This window comes from Lissotriton vulgaris, unplaced genomic scaffold, assembly GCF_964263255.1.
Source record: "Lissotriton vulgaris unplaced genomic scaffold, aLisVul1.2 SCAFFOLD_623, whole genome shotgun sequence".
Classification (NCBI taxonomy): domain Eukaryota; kingdom Metazoa; phylum Chordata; class Amphibia; order Caudata; family Salamandridae; genus Lissotriton; species Lissotriton vulgaris.
In genome coordinates this window covers 996,055-1,017,126 of record NW_028241723.1, presented here as the reverse complement: position 1 = coordinate 1,017,126, position 21,072 = coordinate 996,055, and the positions used below count along the sequence as shown (strand labels likewise).

Sequence of the window (21,072 nt, the reverse complement as noted above, 5' to 3'; positions counted from 1 at the left end):
CTGAATATACCAACTGAACGACATAACTTTACTGGTACATGGTCCATAGGGTCAACTGAGGATTAGACAATGTGATTCAGGCCTCAGGGGCAGCTCAGTGAAAGCCATGAGACAACATATGAATAGTTTTAGAGCATGTCTCTGCAATATTTTCACATGAAATGCACAATCATGTTTCCAATCACTTAGCGCATCATCAACCAGAAGTGTCCCCCTTACTGCAGATGTGGACATTTTCTAATTCTTCTTGATATTTAGAGGCAAATGTGTGTATATGGATGCACAGTAATGCTCTTGCTACTTCTCCACCTCACAGGTGGGCTGAGAAGGTCAAATGCAAATCTATAACAGAGACATGCTACAAAGTATTGTTACATATTCAAGTATTAGGTAAAATATTGTGATGGATTGTGTTCTGGGTCTCAGTGTGAGGCTAGGTTGGGTCAAACAATGTTATCAGTATTTCCATAGCATGGGGGCGTGGCTAAGCACGCAATGGCGGAGGACGTGCTCGGGTAGAGCTCTGTGAAAAGCTCCCCTTCCCCGAGCCACTTATCCGCCGATTTGCATCGAGGCCGCCGGAAATTGCAGGCGGACACCCGCGGAGACCATCACGACGGACTGGCCGACTTTTGTCCCGAGGCTCCGCCGGGCCGGACCCCGGCCTGCCCTACGGCTCTCCAGCGGACTTGGAGGCCACCTTGCCAGCAGTGCAGCCAGGAGAGACCCCGGCCTCGGCCCAGCGTGAAGGCCCCGGCCTGCACTCCTCGAGGGCCGCCGGCGGACCCCCGGCACACCGGCAGCGACCACCCTCGTCACCACTGCCCCGGCCGGCAAACCACGGCAGCCCAGCATCCGCGCTGCAGCGCAGCTTGACCCGGTGAGGAGGGGGGAGTCGGGAGGCCCCCGGGACGCCGCACGCCGCCAGGCGCTGCCCGGAGAGACACAGGCTCACGGACTGCCACGGAGGGACCGGGGCGGAGAGGCCGCCCACAATCTGCCACCGCACCCGGCCCGTACACCCTGGGGGCCGCCAGCAACCCACCACCGCCCAGACGAAGCCCCAACACCCAACACCCCAGCCACGAGCCCGGTAACGCTGCCACCGGAGCGCCGGAGAGGGCTGTGCAGCGCGTATTGTGAGTCACGCGGAGGGGCTGGGGCGGAGAAGCCACACTCATCACGCCGCCACGGATCGGTGGCGGGCGGCACAGTGGACACCCCCCCCCCCGCAGTGGAGGCACACGCAGGGACATTTGCAGACTCCCCCCCCCCCCCCCTCTGCACAGGCACACGTGCGGGGAGGAAGGAGGGACCGGCCTCACGCGAGACGCCCGGACCCTTGAGACACCCGCTACACCGGGGCCTGCGTGGCGGAGCGGGGCCACGGAGGAGCGAAGACCTGCCGCAGTCGGGAGTGGACCCCAGACCAACGTACCACCAACTCGGGCCGGGGTGACCCCAGAGGTGCCACCAGAGAAGCGGGGACAATCAATCTACTGGTCGTCCACCACGGCACATGTCAGGAGGGGTGCGGACCCGCACCGGGACTGGTGGGGCCCTGCAGAAGGGGAAAACGAACAAACAGCTCAACAAAATGGCTGCCGAGCAGCTGGCCACGAGGCTAGACAGCGTGCTGGCGGCCGTCGAACGGATGGAACAATCGCTCCAGCAGACCAGGACCTCCCTAGAGACCAAGATAGACGGCGTGGCCGTGGACCTAACCCTCCTGAGAGACGACCACAGGAAGCTGTCCGACCGAACCAAGGTCCTGGAAGGCGCAGTGAAGGAGATAGAGCCCAAAGTCACCCAAACGGACAGGCACGTGCAGGACCTCCTGAACAGAGTAGAGTTCCTGGAAGACAGGGCCGAAGATGCGGAAGGGAGGGCGAGACGCAACAACATCAGGCTAGTGGGTGTCCCGGAAAAATGGGAAGGGAACCACCCGGCACAACATGTGGAAGACTGGCTGCGGACCCTGTTGCCTGAAGGCACGCTCTCGCCCCACTTTGTCGTGGAACGAGCACACCGGGTGCCGACCAGACCCTACACGACCGGCGCCAACCCAGGGCCACTGCTCTTCAGGATACTGAATTACAGGGACCGCGACACAGTGCTACGGGAAGCCAGGAAGATGGGTGAAATCCGCATCGACAATGCGACGATCATGTTTTTCCCCGACTACACCATCCAGGTGCAACGCCAGAGACATGACTTCCTGGAAGTTAAGAGGAGGTTGCGCACTGCAGGCCTCAAATACTCCCTGCTCTTCCCCGCAAAGCTGAGAGTGGTGGCAGGGGACAACACGTACTTCTTCGGGACCCCCGGGGAAGTCAGCGAGTGGCTTGACGGAGGCACGGACGCGGCGCCCAAGAACCATCGTGGGGGCGAGACAAGGCCCAAACGACGCGGCCCACGACACCGCCGGAGGCACGGCACGCAACAGTCCCAGCGGGCAGAGGGAGGGTCGCGACACTCTCCCCCGTTGGATCAGATGCTCCAGGAACAACGCGACGCGCTGCGGAAAGTTTCCCAACTCAGCAACCCACCCTCCCAGGAATCGCAACCCGAGGACGGCCAACAGACGGCGCCCAGTGACGACGACGAAGCCATCTACGGGATCCCGAACTCTCAGATCTCCGTGGAACTGCCGGTGGTCACACCGCAAACCTCAGACCTGGTCCACTAACTCCACAGAACGGTCTGGAACGTGACCGTCCAGGCGAGGGGGATGCGACAATGGCCGACGGGATGCTGAGGCGCGGCCAGCGCCAGGTGCAGCCGGGAGTGGGCTCCGCCCCCCCCCCTGCCTGCTGGATGGACAGCAGACCACGGACACAGTGAGTACTGCCCAAGTGGCGCTGGAGGCTGAGGGGACTGGTGATGGTGGGGTTGCCCCTTGACCCATGCTCATCCTTGACCACCTGCAGATGCGGCCTGGGGGGGGGGTACCCTCCCTGACTGGGGCCGAGAGCTCGAGCAGGACTGCGACCCTTCGCCCCAAAAGGACGGGGTCCACACAGGCGGGCCCCCATGGGACCAGAGCTACGTAGCGTGTCAGTGAACAGCCGGTGGCCAGCGAATGGCCTGCACCCTGAGGCTCGGGGTCGGAACTGGAACCCCTTTAACTGACTTAACTTCCTCTTAGCCTCGATCGTGCTTATGCGCACTGCCCCTTAGACTGGAACTGTTGTCCCTCTCACTTGAGATTATGGACGGTGGCTCGTTTCGCCACTGCCCCTTTGGTATTTCAGTGGGTCTCGCCCACAGTTGGTTAATGTTGGTTATTGTTTATTCCCCGCCCAATGTTTACCTGAACAATGCAAAGTGTACTACGGGGAGTGGGGATGGAGGTGCTGAGTGTGGAGATGGGAGGGCCCCTGGTGGAGCGGCTGTTTGTGCGAGAGAAGGGGAGGAGTACACACCGCTAGTATGACCTCGGTTAAGATATGCACCTGGAATATTAGGGGAATGCACACACCCGCGCGCAGATACCAGATATTTTCCTATCTGAAAAGACAGCAGGTACAAATCGCGCTCCTGCAGGAGACGCACCTATGTGGGGCGGAGGTGGCTGCACTGCGGCGCAGGTGGAGGGGTCAGCTGTACGCCACAGAATACTCCTCGTTTGCCCGAGGGGCACTACTGTGGGTCAGGCCGGGCACTCCCTTCACAATGTCTGAAGTGATCACGGACCAGGGGGGGAGGTACGTACTGGTGAAGGGCCGGATGGACGGGCAGCCAGTAGTCCTGGCGTCCATTTACTCTCCAAACACAGACCAGGGAAGCTTCCTGACACATCTTTCGGAAAGATTGGCACCCTGGCACGGAGTCCCCTGGGTACTGGGAGGTGACTACAACACAGTGCTAGACCCTGTACTGGACCGCTCGACCCCACCCAGGCCAGATGCTGCATCTTTAGGGGCTGCAAAGGCGTTCACAAGGTGGGCGACACAGTGGGACCTCAGGGATGCATGGCGCGCGCACAACCCAGACACCAGGATATACTCATATTACTCGGGGGCACACACGCTACATGTCCGCCTGGACAGATTCATGGTGACAACGGAAATGCTGCCGCACATTACTGAGTCGCAATACCTCGGCCGGACACATTCAGATCACAACCCACACACGATGGCAATAGCATGGGAGCGCCCACACCCGCCCATACCCACGTGGCGGCTACAGCCTGCCCTGCTGCTCGACGCACCCTTCAGAGACGCCCTGCAGGCCCGAGTGGCACAGTACTTCACCGACAACTCGGGCACGGCGTCCTCCCCAAGCGTGGAGTGGGACGCATTCAAAGTGGTGATAAGGGGCCACTGCCTGGGCACACAAGGGAGCATACAAAAACAGTTAGAGGCGGACCTACGCAGGGTGGAGGCGGACCTGCTCCGCTGGGAAAGGGAGGCGGTGATCGGCGCGGATGACCGGCTGAGGGAGGCCCGAGAGGAACACACTGCGCTACTAGAGAGACTGAAACATGTCAACTTCGCGGCCCACTCGGCGCGGGTCCACCAACATGGCGACAAGCCGGGGAGATTGCTGGCTTGGCTGGTCAAACAGGAATCCCGCACGGAACCAGTATCCGCTATTCGGACAACTGGAGGGGAGATCGTATACACACAAAGGAAGATACACCAGGCATTCGTGGGGCACTACCAGGCCCTATACAAGTCACAGCTGAGGGTCTCAACGGCCACCATTGAAGGTTTCCTTGCGGACATCCAACTGCCCTCCCTGGCGAACGCGCAGCAGGAAGACTTGGGGGGTCCATTCACCCAAGAGGAATTGCGAGAAGCCATCTTCGCAATGTCCAACGGCAAGTCTCCCGGCCCTGATGGCCTGCCTGCCGAGTTCTTCAAGGCCTGCTCGGACGTACTGGTCCCGGAGATGCTCAAACTATATACACATGCGATTGAGGACTCGGCGCTCCCGCACTCCCTAAACGAGGCGAACCTGGTTTCGCTGTTGAAGCCAGATAAGGATGGCACGTGCATGGGGTCCTACAGGCCTCTAGCCATGTTGAATACAGACTACAAAGTGTTCACCTCCCTGCTGGCCCGCCGCCTGACCCTGGAGGTCCCGGCACTGGTACATACAGACCAGAACGGGTTCATGCCGACGAGGAGCACTTCCCGTAACCTGAGACGTCTTTTCCGAGTCCAGGAGGCGGCCGCAATACACTGGCCGAGGTCGGGCTGCCTCGTCCTGGACCTGGAGAAGGCCTTCGACTCGGTGGAGTGGCCGTACTTGGGAGCGGTGCTAGACAAACTAGAAGTCGGGGATGCCTTCATGGACATGGTCGGGCTACTATACCAACGACCTAGCGTCCGAGTACGGACGGGCAGGCTGCTGTCGGAGACGGTGCGGGTGCGCAGAGGCACCAGACAAGGCTGTCCTCTGTCGCCCCTTCTCTTCTCCCTGGCAATGGAACCCCTGGCGGCTCTACTGAGGGACAAGGGAGTGGAATGGGGGATCCCGCTGGCTGACGGGGTGCACACGGTCTCGCTATACGCGGACGACCTATTACTATATGTGCGTGACCTCACGTCGGTGCCAGCGACACTGTCGGACATATTCCAGACCTTTGCAGAGGTGTCAGGCCTCAGAGTCAATTGGACCAAGTCCGGAGTATACGCCTTCAGCCCGGACCTGGAGGAATGCGAGGTGCACCTTGGTGGCGCCCGGCTTACCTGGTACCCGACTACGTTCAAGTACCTCGGGTTGCACATTTACCGAGACCCGCAGAATATACTGGAAGGCAACCTGGTCCGTGCCGTGTCCTCGCTGAGGGCCCAGATGAACTTCTGGAAGACCTTGCCATTGAATGTACCTAGCCGGATCGCTCTGTCCAAAATGATCGCGCTACCGAGATTACTCTACCACTTTGCAAACATCCCACTGTATGTCCCCACAAGGATCTTCCGCGACCTGGAGGTGATGCTCCGAGGCCTGATCTGGAACACGGGGCGCCCGCGAGTAGCCCTGGCGAAGCTGTACTCACCGACGGCAGAGGGGGGGCTGGCAGTCCCCAATATGGAGTTGTATTACCTGGCAGCACAGCTGCAATGGGTCACATACTGGCTTAGCGACTCCCACCTCGACGACACCGCCAACGCAGACTACCAATGGACACACCCGCAGGTGTGTGCCCTGTTTCACCCACTGACCAAAGGTCCCCGACCCCTGCCCCTGCACATGGCCGTAGCCCGCAAATGTTTCCTTCGCTGCCTAAAGCTGACAAGGAACGTCAAACCGTATGCTCCAGCCCTCCCCCTGCTGGGCACCCCCCGGAGGAATGGGATGGTGTCGCCACGCAGCATGGAAACCTGGGTCGCAGCCGGAGTGGAGACTATGGGAGACCTCTACACGGATGGGGGCCTACTTCCTTTTACGGAACTATCGGAGGGCACTGGCCTGCCGCCAGGCCAATTCCTGCTCCACGCGTCAGTGGTGAGGGCCTACACGGAGTCCTGGGGGGACATCCAGGAGGAGCCACCGCTCCATCACTTGATCCAGTACCTACACGTTATGGGCAGAGGATCACACATTACACACTGGCTGGCGCAGGCGCTCCTCATACACACTCAGCGGTCCACACAACCAATTAGAGACAAGTGGGCGGCCCACCGGGGGAGGGATTGGACAGACAAAGAATGGAAGCTAGTCCTAGCCAGCCCTGTGAACATCCCACGTAACTCCCGATTCCGCACTATACAACTGTATATACTGCATCAGGCATACCTGTCGCCAGACAGAATAAATAAGTACTTCACGACAGACACAGCGGCCTGCCCCAGGTGCGACCTGCTAGACGCCGACGTACTGCATATGCTTTGGAGCTGCCCGACTCTGTCCACATACTGGGGGGAGGTGACATCGCTCCTGACGCACAGCACAGGCCCGGGGCTACCTAACACGTGGGAGGCATGCGTTCTTGGGCTATACAAGAGGACTAAACAAAATAGAACACTGGCTCGGTTCTGGGACCTAGGCCTCATCACGGCCAAGCGCCTACTCACCAGGCACTGGAAAAGCAGAGATCCACCGACTCCCGCACACTGGTACACATCCTTTCTCAACTGGGCCAGAGCAGAGGGCACGGCACTGCGAGGTGAGGAGATTGCGGGGTTGAGGCAATTCCCGATCGCACACGTCTGGGATGATATCCTGGGGTCCCTGCGGGGGGAGGGCGAGGCCAGAGGACTCACGCAGAGACAGCTGGGAAGGGCAGGAGCCCCGCGAGCGGCGACACCATAGACGGGGCTACACGCCGCGATGACCCCCGCCACCCCAGCTGAGTGCGCGGCACTGACCCCCCCCAGCACACATGCCACGACCAACAACCGGCCGCGCACACGAGGGCCCTCCACCACATAATAGATCGAACACTGCTCTTAGCAACTCTGCCTTGACCCGGTCCCCTAGAGTACACTTTCCCCCCCTTCCCCCCCCATGTCCGACCCCCCCCACGCAACCCCAAGTTAAGAGTTTCACACTCCTGTCCATGCCAGCCGCGTGAATACCCACCTCCACACAGCGGCGGTCAAGTACCACTGCCTGGACACTCGGCAGGGAACACGGGAGCGGGTGACACCCACCGACGGTACAACAGGGGCGACGCATACGTCTGCCACACGCGCCGCACACTGACTTGACAGATGGGGGGTCACCACCGCTCACCGAACCCGTTCTGCACCAGCTCTGCAGCTACATACATAAGCGAGCCACTGACCCCACATTTCATTGATGCGCCACCGGCGCATACCTAACACGTCGATGGGACGTTGGTGCCGTGCGCACCGATGGTACGTGGCGCGGCACTGGCATCACAGACACGCTGGGAAATACTGATATGGTCATCCCTGTTTTATGTTGAAAAAGTTACTGGTTGAATTATAGAAAAATGTAAAAATGAGACGTCAATTTTAGAACTGACTGTGTGCGTAATGCGAAGAGTATACATATTCCACCAGTGAAGAGGCACGCCGGACCACGAGCGAGAAGATGCATAATGCCCTCCCCTGTAACACTATGTCCCTACCATACACAGATTTCTTGCAGCCGGCCCGCAGGGTTGTAGGCTCAGCTATATGTACTGCACCTTTTTTTTTTTCTCACAATAATAAACGTCTTCAAAAAAAAAAAAAAAAAAAAAAAAAAAAAAAATCAGTATTTCCATAGCATATTCTGCCATTATTAGAATAATGACATGCTATTGGTTGTCTGAGGCGCCTTTCAAAATGACGCAGATCACCATTGCAGGATTGAGTAATTCTGGGATGATAGGAGTTTTGCTTATTTGCAACACAGTTGTATGCAGGTAACTTTGCTCCTACAACTGCTTTTGTAACTGGATATATTTTGTGCTGGGAACGAATAGTTTCTTACCTGTCGGTGTAGTTTTGCAGCTTGAAGATCTTTCTGGATTCACTATGCTGTGCATATTCCGCGGTCTTGTGGTTGGGTCCGGATTCGTAGTCTTTTCTTTGTTTTTTTTGTAGCCCTTGTGGGCGTCGGCGTCACACCTCCTCGGGTGCATTTCCGGTGACGTCGGCATGCTTCCTGCGGAAGCTCCCACTCTTGGGCGCCATCTTCGGATTCTTTTTTCCGTGTTTCTTTCTTTTCCGAAGTAATGGCAATGTTCTATTCAGGTGATAATTTCTTTACCACTTGTTCTTATATTTTCTTACTTCTTCTCCTCCTACTTTTCCTTTTTTTTTTCTTGACCCCCTCCTCTCTCCAGCCTCATCTTTCTGGCGGAGGTGGGTGGGTTCGCTAGTGAATCCAGAAAGATCTTCAAGCTGCAAAACTACACCGACAGGTAAGAAACTATTCGTTTTGCAGCGTGAATCTTTCTGGATTCACTATGCTGTGCATCGATTTCGTAGCGGTTTCTCATTTCCGTGGCGGCTGGGTGGAAGATGAGCTCTGGTTTCTGAATATATGCTGGAGCACCCTTTGTCCGACTTGTGCTTCCTTGTTCATCTGCACATCCACGCGTGTGTTTCGTGAATGTGTGCACCGAAGCCCATGTTGCCGCCAGGCATATGTCTTGTATGGGTGTATTGGCCAGGAAGGCTATTGTAGCCCCCTTTTTTCTAGTGGAGTGGGCGCGTGCCCCCTCTGCCAGTTCTTCTCCTGCCCTTTTGTGGCAGAGTTGGATTGTTTGCGCGATCCATCGTGCAATAGTGGTCTTAGTCACTGCCTTGCCCATGTAACTGTTGGCGAACGACACAAAGAACTGTTTCGTTTTCCTGTGCCCTTTTGTCCTTTCAATGTAATGCATGACCGCCCTTCTGGCGTCCAGGGTGTGCAGAGCCTGCTCTGCGTTAGTTGTTGGTTTTTGGAAAAAACTCGGTATCTGTATGGACTGGTTCATGTGGAACTTGGACACCACCTTCGGCATGAAGTGTGGGTCGGTCCTCATCACCACCCTGTCATTGTGTATTTGTAAGTAGGGCTCCTGTAGCGTTAGCGCTTGCAGCTCGCTCACTCTTCGTAAGGACGTTATTGCAACCAGGAATGCAGTTTTCATAGTTAGCATCTTCAAGGAGGCCTTGTGAAGTGGCTCGAAGGGCAATCCTTTTTGCTCCTTCCAGGAACCTCTTTACAACTTGTGATGTGAAGAAGCTTCTGCCCATCTCACCCCTTGTGTATGCCACTATAGCCGCCAGGTGAACTCTCAAGGAGGACGAGCTGAGGTTTTTCTCCAGTAGGTGTGTCAGGTACTTCAGTACCGTGGAGTCCTTTTTCATTTTGTTCTGGAGTCTTTCCCTCCTGCACCATATCGTGAATCTTTTCCACTTTGCGACATAGCACTTCCGTGTGCTGGGCCTTCGTGCCTCCCAAAGGACCCTGAGGGTGCTCTCCGGCAGTCTCAAATGTGCGAACTCTACGTCCTCAGGAGCCATGCTACTAGGCTCATGCTCTCTGGTTCTGGGTGCAGCACCTCTCCGTTCTGCATGGAGAGCAGGTCTTTTCTTCTGCCGAATCTGTGGGGTGCACACTGCGCCATCTCCATGATCTGCGAGTACCATGTCTGCCTCGCCCACTGTGGCGCGACCAGTATCGGGGTCATGGTGCTCGCTCTGCACTTGCTCAGTACTCAGTGTATCAGTGGTATCGGGGGAAAAGCGTACGCAAATTTCCCGGACCAGTCTATCCATAGGGCATTCCCAAGGGACCCTTCTTCGTGTTGTCTGGATGCGAAGTTTCGGCATTTCGCATTCTGGCGTGTTGCAAACAGGTCCACTGATGGCGTTCCTCACCTGTTGAACAGCCTCCTCGTCTCCTGAGCATTGAGCTCCCATTCGTGGGATGCTGAGGTCTGTCTGCTCAGCCAGTCTGCCTGAATGTTCTCCTTCCCTGGTAGGTGTATGGCTAGCAGGTCTATCTGGCGAGGGATGGCCCACCTCCATATCTCCTGCGCCAGCGTCGAAAGCGTTGATGACTGTGTTCCACCCGGTTTGTTGATGTAGAACATCGCCGTGGTGTTGTCTGTCTGTAGCAACACTCTCTGCCTGTACAGTCTTGTCTGGAAGGCTTTCAGTGCAAGGAAGATCGTCTTCAATTCGAGGTAATTGATGTGCTTTGTCGCATCTGCTGGCGTCCAAAGACCCCTCACTTTGAGCTCCTCTATGTGAGCGCCCCATCCCTTCAGGGATGCGTCCGTGGTGATGGTCACTGTCGGGATTTGGGAGTGTTAGAGGTTGTCCCCTTGTTAAGTTCTCCAAGGTCCACCATGCCATCTCCTTCTGCACTGCGTGCGTCACCACCACAAGATCCTCCCAACTGCCCGAAGCCTGTGACCATTGTTCCTGGAGCCATTCTTGCATGGGTCTCATGTGGAGCCGCACATTTGGCACTAGGTGGATGCACAATGCCATCATCCCCATAATCTTGCTCGCAGTCCTCACTGTCCGAGCTTGTCCCTTCCGGTAGAGGCGAGTTTCCTTGACCAGCGCCCTCGCTCTCTTCTCGCTGGGAAACACTTTGCCCTGTAAGGTGTTGATCTCTGCCCCCAGGAAGATCTTCACTTGCTCCGGCTCCATTGATGATTTCTTCCAATGGACGGAGAACCCCAGGTTTATGAGCGTGCTCGTCACTGCATGTGCATGCTGCTTGCACTTCTGGTACGAGTTTGCTTTCACCAGCCAGTCGTCCAGGTAAGGGTATACGTGTATCCCCTGCCTTCGTAGGTGCACTGCGACTGCCGCGAGGCACTTCGTGAATACCCTTGGTGTTGATTTCAGTCCGAAGGCCAGCGTTGTGAACTGGTAGTGGCCTCCTCCGATTGCGAACCTTGCACTTCTTCCTGAAGCCTCGCCAGCTGTTCTCTTGCTGGTGGCTTCCCCCTTGGCTTTCGGTTTGTTGGCTTTCTTTCCAACTCCAAGCACTATCCGAATTGGATGATGTTTAGGATCCATTTGTCTGATGTTATTTCTCTCCATTTCTCTCCATTCTTGGAGATAGAACTTTAATCTTCCTCCCACTGGTGTCATGTGGTCGTAGGTCTCTAGACTGTCCTGACCCCTTCGTACGTGGTGCCCCCTGGGATCTTTCCTGTGGTCGGGCACCCGTAGGTGTCTGAAGTCACTTTGAGGTGGGATGCTGGCCCCCTCTTCTATTCTGGCCACGGCCATTTCTCCCTCGAAAGGACTGACCTCTTGGCTGGTATTGCCAGGACTGCTTCTGGTGACCTTGCTGAGCCTGCGGGTCTGCCTGGTGCGTCTGCTGGAAGGCCTGGTGCGATGTACCTGGCTGGTTTCCACCTCTCCCGCCTGGCCTCCGTGCCGGGGTGCCTCTTCTGTTGCCTCTGAACTGCAATGCCCCCATGGATCTTGCCGTCTCGTTATCTTTTTTGAGTTGGCATAGTTTGCCGTCCACCGTTGCTCCGAAAAGTGTTTCGCCGTTGAACGGTGTGTTCAGGATACTGTGTTGCACCTCGGGTTTGAACCCTGAGATCCTGAGCCAGGCGTGTCTCCTTTCCGTGACACCCATCATCATGAGCCTGCTTGCGGTGTCTGCTCCATCCAGGGCCGTCTTAAGGCAAGAATTTGCCGCGTTTTTCCCTTCTTCGACCAATTTTTCGGCCTTCTGTCTGGCATCTTGGGGTAGGTCCTTCACCAACTGCCCCAGCCCCTCCATGATCTGGTACATGTGCCTGTTTAACAGGGCGTTGGAATTAGCCATGCGCCAGTGGGTCGCGGCATTTCGCTCGATCCTTCTCCCCACCAGATCCATCCTCTTGCTCTCCTTATCCGGTGGTGGGCCCGAGGTAGTGGGTACGCTCGCCCTCTTCCTAGCTGTGGCCGTGATAATGGAGTCAGTGGAGACCTCGCCTCGAATGTAGGCCGGGTCCTTCGAGGAGTGTTTGTATTTCTGCTCTGTTCTGGGAGTTATCGCCTTGCATGTTGCGGACTCTTTGAACGCTTCCTTTCCCTGAGCCAAGACGCTCTCGAGCATTGGGAGGAACTGGCTTCTTGTTTGTGTTGGGAGCAATGTCTCCAGCAGGAAGTCTGCTTTCTGCTTTTCTTCGTCGAGCTTTAACTTGAATGCAGTTGCGGCTGATTGTATCGCCGAGTTGTATGCCCCAATGTCGTCCGGCGGCAAGGGTCTCGAGGGGTATGAGTCGACCGCCTCTTCCGGGCTCTCGGTGTCGACGTCTAGGTAATCCTCCTCGCGTGGGTCAGAGGTGACCGACTCGGCGTCCACCCTACTGCCCTCTTCGTCCTCATAGCTGTAATCCTCGTAGGGATTTTCTTCAGCTTCCCGGTCGTCGACCATCTCGTCGCTAGGCACATGGTCGACCCGTTCCTCTTCCTCCTCGACCAGATCTAGCACGGCGTGCTTGGTCTTGTGTGGAATCGTGAAGGCACTCATCTCGGCGGCGACTTCCTTTCTCCGCTGCAAGAGGCTTGCCATCTCGGCTTCTAGCCGACGTCTTTTCCTTTCCACCTCGGACGCGTGTTCGGCTTCGGATCGTTCGGCCCCTCTCTTCGTCTCCTGGTTCGGCGGCGAGATTTTCGGCGTCGACGGCTTGGACGTCGAACTGGCTTTCGGGTCCTTGGACGGTGCCGAGGCTTTAGGGTCTTTCTCCCTCGACGTCGATCGGTCCCTTTCGGCGACGATCTTCGACGCATTCTGCTGGTCAACAGCTTTCGGCGCCAGGGACTCCTTCTCCGAGGATCCGCTGGGCCTGCTTGTGGTCGCGGACGGCAGATGTCGCTGCGTCAGCGCCTTCAGGCTCTTGGCCTCGTACTTTCGAGACTCAGAGTCTCTCGTGTTCTTGTGGGACGTCGAGTCTCCTACCTTATCAGGTGTCTTCTTGTAATCGGTCTCTACGACCGTGTAGCTGTCGTCTTCGGCGGCAGCGTTGTCCTCCTCCTCTGAGGAAATCCCCAGCTCGTACAGCGATGGCGTCGGGGATTTTCCGTCGAGGGCGGCGTGTGCTACCCTCTGTCTCTTCCTCACACGAAGGGTCTTCTGGGCGAAGACGGCGCAGGCGTTGCAGTCCTCGCTTCTGTGTTCTACCGGTAGGCAAAGGTTGCAAACCGGGTGCTGGTCTTTCTGCACGTACTTGTGTCTGCAGTTCGGGCAGAACTTGAACGGCGTGTTGTCCATCCTCGTGCGTTCAGGCCTCCCTGACCGCGTGGACGTCGACGATCGTCGAAGTTCGAGGTTTTCACCTTCTTTCCTCTTCGTCAATGTTCTGTGAAGTCTTCTTTAGTCTTCTTCTTCCAATATCTCCTCCAACTTCCACTCTTTTCAGAACTTTCACCAAAAATGTCTGGAGCCCAACGGGAACGATCCAGACCCGACCGCGGAAAAAAGAATCTGAAGATGGCGCCCAAGAGTGGGAGCTTCTGCAGGAAGCATGCCGACGTCACCGGAAATGCACCCAAGGAGGTGTGACGCCGACAAGGGCTACAAAAAAAAAAAAAAAAAACAAAGAAAAGACTACGAATCCGGACCCAACCACAAGACCGCGGAATATGCACAGCATAGTGAATCCAGAAAGATTCACGCTGCAAAACTTCGTATTATGAAAATCTCTTCTTTCCCTGCACTTGATCTTATCCACACTATGCATCAAGTCTCTTAAAATATCCTGTGTACGAAACTTTCAGATCTTGACTGAGGACTGGAAATAACGTTGGTGGTCTTATATCTTGATTAACGTGAAAAGGTGAGATTACGTTTCGTAGGAGATTATGCAGTCCTCATAGAATTCCTCTATTTTAGTGTACTTGAAAGTATGGTTCCTAAACTGCGGGTATTTGCAACTCAGAGTCATCAGTCAATTTAAATTAGAACCACCACTTTAAAATGAGATATTTGAGTCACCATTTACAAAAGGTTTCAAATGGAGTCAAAATTTGTCTTGCTAGTACCTGTTGAAGACTCCTCTGTCGGTAGACCTGAACATGGTAGGATCATACGTTGAGCTCCTCCATAAAAGCATTCATCAACAGTTAGCCAAAATAATATCATAAAGGAGACTTGAGCAAGTAGTTAACCCAGTATCTATTAAATGCTATCTGTATTGTAAAATGTCTTGTATTGTTATATAAAGGCGGTGTTGTTCTATGACGCCAAGCTCAGATCTGTCAAACTTACCATACCAACCATAACAGGTTGTGATGGTTGTGCACTTTCCATATTACATGGCTGACTTCTCCCTCAAATGGGCAAAAGAAGTCTGTCTGGCCTCGTGGGGTATATTAGACTGGTTGTCTGTATACCCAAGAGTACCTGATAACCAGCGGAATTGGTGGAAAGGCATAAGCAAATATTCTGTACCAACTCATCACGTGAGCATTGCCCAACAAAAAGTGCTGTGGTTACCCTGGGGTGTAGTTCTGGTTTGTTGGTTTTCCTAGAAGGCAAAATTCTATTTCTAAGAATTCCCATTCCTGCAAGCTTTGAATTTTTATTGCCAGAGGTACATTCTGTTCATCTATGACATCTTGTACACTGATAAGGGTATCATCCAAGTCACAGGCGATGCTTTGTACACGTCCTGCCACAATGTGCATTTCCTTACTGCTCAGTGCACAATACTTATGCCTTCTCCAACGACGTATAAATAATAAACGCACTTTCTTGTTTCAACAAGTGGTGTAGTGATGTGACATTACGTGAAAAAAGCAAACCTACATTCGCTTGTAAGGGTATCTGCAAGACTTCTAATGCAGAGAATAGCCTTGAACTAGAATACTGGTACGCAGTATGGCTTCACGAGGGTCACATTTGCACTGCACTATCAGATCCATTACATGAGCTGTAGACCCCATGAAGGATGCATGGTTTAGAATGGTCACCAGAAGTACTAGGTCTGAGAAAGTTCTTGCTTTGCATATATTTTTCCCGATATAGCTTCATATTAACTTCCTATTTGACAGTCGCCAGATACTCACATACTTTGATGTTTGGATCTTTTGGCTGCCAAGACATTCCTCCAATGCATCTGATTACAGATGATGCTTTTATAAAAGTTAAAAGCAAGCACAACACCATCATTGCCACCACTGTACTCTCCCTTATAAACCGTGATGTCTAGCAAGCTAGGACATTACTCTGGAATTTCAGGGCTCCATCTGTGTTTGGAAACAATAGGATTGACTTTATTTATGCATACCCCTATAATGGTCTTACCCATCCAGACTGGAAAGTAGGGTGACATTTTAAAGGGTTCCTGAAACCCAACAGGGACAAAAGTTGTCTTGCTCAGATTTGGTCATTCGACGTTGTAGGAACAACTTGTCCTTCCTAATTCACAGCGATATGGATGCACGCGTTTTGAATCTCTTGTGGATGTGTTGAGATCTCCGACAGATATTTTGTAAACAATCTTGGTGAATACTTTGCGCCAAAGGGAACAACCATAAACAGGTAGGGGCAGATTTACAAGCCCCTTGCGCCTCTTTTGCGCCGCCGTTGCCTCACTTTTGTGACGCAGCGGCAGCTCAAAAGATGCGCCATGGTGCGGGATATTTACAACGTGACGCATCTGGGAGATGTGTCACGTTGTAAAGCCCTGCGCCTTAAGGAGGCATTCTGGTGCAGGGGGGGGGGGGCGTTCCGGCGCAGGAACGCCTCTTAAAAGTGGCTGAGTGAAATCTACAAGATTTCACTAAGTCACTTTTAGGCCAATGCTACGTCAAAACCCTGCGCCTGCTTGAAGCAGGAGTAAGGCTTGACGCAGCATTAGTAGAATGGGCCCCCCAGAGCATTGTGGAGCTGCGTCGCGCATGCAACGCAACTCCAGCAATGCAATACGTTTAGGGCACAGATGCGCGACGCATCTGTGCTGTTTTTGCCCCATGGTTCGTCGCATTGTAAATGCGGCACATCATGGGTGGCGGAGGCATGGCGCACAATTACTGGCGCATCCCTGCTAATTTGCAGGGATTCGCCAGTAATTGTAAATATGCCCCAATATATTTTCTATATAACACACAGCATAGACATTCGTTGTGCTTTTTCTGTATTGGTAAATTAAAAATGTACGTATGACTCCTAACCAAGCACGGTCACCTTGAGTTTCTCTCTTCTCATGGGAATTGAATGGATTCAAACTGAGAATTGTTCTCTATGTGCCTTTTTCCTTCTTTGAACATGTCACAAGATCGATGCCCTGAAATATCAACCTGCAGATCTAGCAAACCCATAATATCGACTCCTGAAGTTATTGGGGAAGTGTAGATTATTAATTCGGCATTAATATTTCAAGAGTTGATAGTATGGCCTTGAGACTCATGTAGGTTCATATTTCGACCGCAATGTTATGTATACCACCCACTTTATCTCCTTTGAAAGGAGTACTTACACCAACTGGAGATGTAAGCGTTCAGCTTTTGTAATGAATTCTATGCGGTATCCAGTCTTTATTTCTTTAAGTGATTGTGAGCCTATAGTAAAGGTGCCCACACCAGATAGAACCCCTCAGTCTCCCCCATTCAACTAAAGATGACTTGGCCCGTGGCGTCCTACAGTGATCAAACCGTTCATCTAGTCTTAAAGAATTGTAGGTTTCAGCCTAACTTAATGTATCTCTCACTTCTCATTCCACACCACACTTAAGCATAGCTAGAAGACTGAGGTAGCATATTAAAGCCACTCTTCACCCCGCAGAGCATCAAAGCATTTCCCACATAGCCTACCCTATAAACCCACAATCTACCAAGCGAGCACAACAATAGTATGAAGAACAGCAAGTAGCCATCTCTCACGTGTCTTTGTTCAACTCCACATAGAAGTATAGCTACAAATGACCAAAGAACACCACCTCACTGACCATGTAGGATATCAAAACAATTTAATTATAGGTGTCATTCTTCAGCTTTCAAATAGGAGGTTGCCACTCAATATTATCTACAAATGTTTTGTGATATGTTATACACTGATACATATAAATATTCCCTGCAGTCTTGAAAAAGTCCAACGGGCGTAACACGTGTCGGCTGCTTCGGCTTGAACATACAAGATATTGTGGAAACCACAAATGGAATAAACAATTCAATAAAAAGAACAGGATGGACTTCGTAGTTTGGCTCACTTCGAGACTTTTTTTTGTTTAAACTGAATGGGCTTCTTGTGTGTGCTTCGGTACTCATTATTTTGCATGATACCAAGAGAATATTCTGAAGGTGAGAAATCTGCAGGAAGATGTAACCATAAGGACTTTGCCAGTAGAAAAGCCTTCAAGAAGAACTGAGATTAAGATTCAGTGTCACAGTTTAAAACAGAACTGAAATCTTGTTTTAATTACTTCCCAACTGATGGTTGAAGGCCACTGGCACCTACAATTCTTCCACCCAACATCCATTTCACTATGTTTTAGGAGTATAACCCTCACCATACATTTCATATGGTATGCAACGCTTACAACGCGCGCGTTACCATGACCTACTATTACAACGCGGTCGTAACAACGAAAGTTGTTACCACGCATTGCGCTGGGGGCGCTCAAGGATAGGAAATGATTTAATTTACTATCCCAACACCTTCCCTACTATCCACGGGGACTGGTGTTGGAATAGTAAATTAAATTATTTAATTTTGCGCCCCCCAGCGCAATGCGTGGTAACAACTTTCGTTGTTACGACCGCGTTGTAATAGTAGGACGTGGTAACGCGCGCGTTCTAACATCATACATCCATTTCATATGCATCTTGAAAAAAAACTATTGTCGGCTGGATATCAGTTGCCATGATCATGGTTGATAAGACTGCAAACAGCTTGCTACGTACTCAGTTTTATGCTTGAGGGTGGCGCAACACTGCAGAAGGCATTCTTTTGCTGTATTACAAACAGGTGTGTTGCAGTATCAATTTGTACTCCAACCTGAGCTTTATCTACCCAAAAGGTGCTCACCGTTGGCAGGAACATTGATCAACTAAATGTGCCTGTTTCTCAGGCCAATGGCCAAAAGTCAGCCACTATTGTCCATGAGGACTATGCCAATATCAAGCTGGTAACCTGCTGCATCTGCGGTGTCTAGTAACGTTTTACTGCTTGAATTTCATTACCACATTCCTTACCTCCACCAGTACCTTCGCTTTCCTAGAACACTCTTCTGGAATGACCTATATAAACTCATTCATATCATTCCTCTGTTGCTGTGCAAGTCTACCCAGCCTTGTAGTTGAATTTGCAATTTGCCCTGGCATTAGAGCCCTCTGAAAACACCTCTCCCCTCACCAGCCCCTCTCCCGCCACACCCACTCCATCTAATCTCTAATATTCTTGCCCACAAGGTGGCTCGCCACTAGTCCTGGATTTAAAGATCTTTCACTCACTGTAGCTATAATAATAAGAGTTTCACTTAGCATTCCCTTTATGTATACCAGATTATGTGAAGCAGGTTTATACTGGTGTTTGACTTTGCGTTATATATCATATGTTCGAGCGCACCTTTTCTGATTCAGGTAGGTCAGAGGGTACCCTAGGATTCCAGCATAGTGATCTCTCGCAGGCTGAGTACAATCGGGAACTACGATTCCCATTAGTCTTGGCGAGTCAGATCGTACATAATTGAAACCGCCTGTTAAACGGAGGTCGGACGACGGAGCAGCGCGAAAATTCTCTTCCCGGTTCCGGAGTGAGCGAAGGACGCAGTCTTGACCATTGGTTTGTAAGGGTGCTCTGCACCACTCGCCTTCTTCCTGGACCTTTTTCCTTGTGCTCTGAGAGGCTTTCTCCATGCTTGGTCCAGTTTCAGACCACTTCACCTGCACCTTTGATACCAGCCCTATTTACACTTGAAGAGCCTTTAGGATTCGACTCTTTCAGGCTGTCTTGTGTTTTGTTTTCCTTTTTACAGACCGTTTCAGATCCACTAGGGAGAATCACGGTTAGTGGTTCGTCTAAGGCTATTCCTGACATTTTCTGTAGCTCTTCTGAGAGCAGGCGCTCTTCAAATAAAAACCTTTTACGGTTACTGAAGGTTTTTGTGAATTTGCACCTTGTTATACTGGATGTAATATACATAAGAGGTATATTTGGGGATCAGATGTTTTACTTGTTTGCGGTCTCTTTGGTTCTCTTTAACAGGGGGTGGTTGCTAGAGCAGTAGAGGACTACGCTCAAACCCAGTGATGACAAGTGGAGTCAATGAAGGGTATGTCACTATGTGGGAAGAAGCATTGATTCCTTAGCATTGACATTAAGAATGTGTGGTTGAGTCTATAGTGTCCTGGAGATGATTGATCTATGTCTCTATCCTAATACAGCAAACCCAACAGACGAAAAGGACTTCCCCAACGGAGCTACGGATTACAAAGGATATTGCTTAAGTTTTGTTACAGGTATTGTCCATGAGAGATAAGATGAGGAATTGTATTGTGTACATGCATTCCGTAGCGCTCAACGCAATTAGATGCTTATGATTCTTGTTGATGTCATTTCAGATCTACCTCCTTGCTGTTCCCTCCCTTTCCTCACTCGATCATCCCACTGTCCTGTGCTATTATAGCAGTTCTCAAGTGGTGGATCATTCTAAGCAACAAACCAGCCGGAGGATTTCAAGCTAGACACTGAGCCACTACGCGGGTAGTTGGAAGATTAATAAATGTGCTTAATAAGGCTGCAATCCATTCTTAGTTTTATCAGAAACTGATTCTTCATTTGCAGTGGAATCAATTTTTTCCATGAGGAAATCCAAATCTTCTTCTAGAGGTAACACGTTTACCTGTTTTGCAAGTAGTCACCTCAATACAGAAGATTCCTTTGTAGGCCCCCTCATAGGGTGCTTTTGGCACTGAATGAGCAGCTCTTCAAAAGCAATCTTATTTTTCAACAAATTTCTGTTGGACTTGTCTTTTCAGTGTTGAAAGTTTATGTTCTACTATTGAGGACTAAATCCAACTGAGCTTTGATGGTGGCTCTAGGGTGAACCTGGGATCCGGTTTCAACTCTGAAGTCTAGGTTTCCGATTGACCACAAAGCCATGGATTGAACTGTGAAGCTTGGAGCCCTAATGCTTTGAAACTGGTGTATGCATTGAAGTCAAAGGTATCAATATAGCAAAGGAGGGGAGAATCTTAATCTGGGAGCTGCTTCTACTGTTCAGTGCCTTAACCACATTTCTGGGGCTACTGTGGGCTTCGGGATCTAATAATCAAAATGACCAGGAAAAGTTTCCTGGGAATCAAAAAGAAACATGAAAATATCCCCTTCCTCAGTGTCCAAAATTAGCTTTTAAGAGTCAATGGAATATCTGCTTCTTCAACATCCATATGTTCTGCCTCGGAGTGCTTGGAGTGTCTGCACTAACAGTCTCTAAAAACTGCAGACTTTTACTGCCACTCTGTCTTTGTGGCATGAAATACCCAAATGTTCTCTCCTGGCCTCGGTTTTCTCTGGCAGGACTTGCACAACCTTGGAAGAGAATTTGCCTTTCAGAACACTTTGTGCAAAAATTTAACTATGTTTTATCTATGCCCAACATCAAAAAGTCAAAAAATAAGCAAACATTTTACTAAGTTAGAAGCCATTTGCATGAAATCTCATCAGCCAAATCTGTCTGATCAAGTGTCAATGAACACCGCCCTGGAAATG

General features: G+C 52.0%; 1 protein-coding gene across 1 annotated transcript in view; it reads right to left on the bottom strand.

Moving 5' to 3' along the window:
* LOC147670583 (REST corepressor 2-like) overlaps positions 1–21,072 on the bottom strand; it is a gene marked incomplete at its 3' end in the record, with an annotated part of 146,135 nt that overhangs the window by 8,541 nt on the left and 116,522 nt on the right. The gene's annotated exons all lie outside the window — the stretch shown is intronic.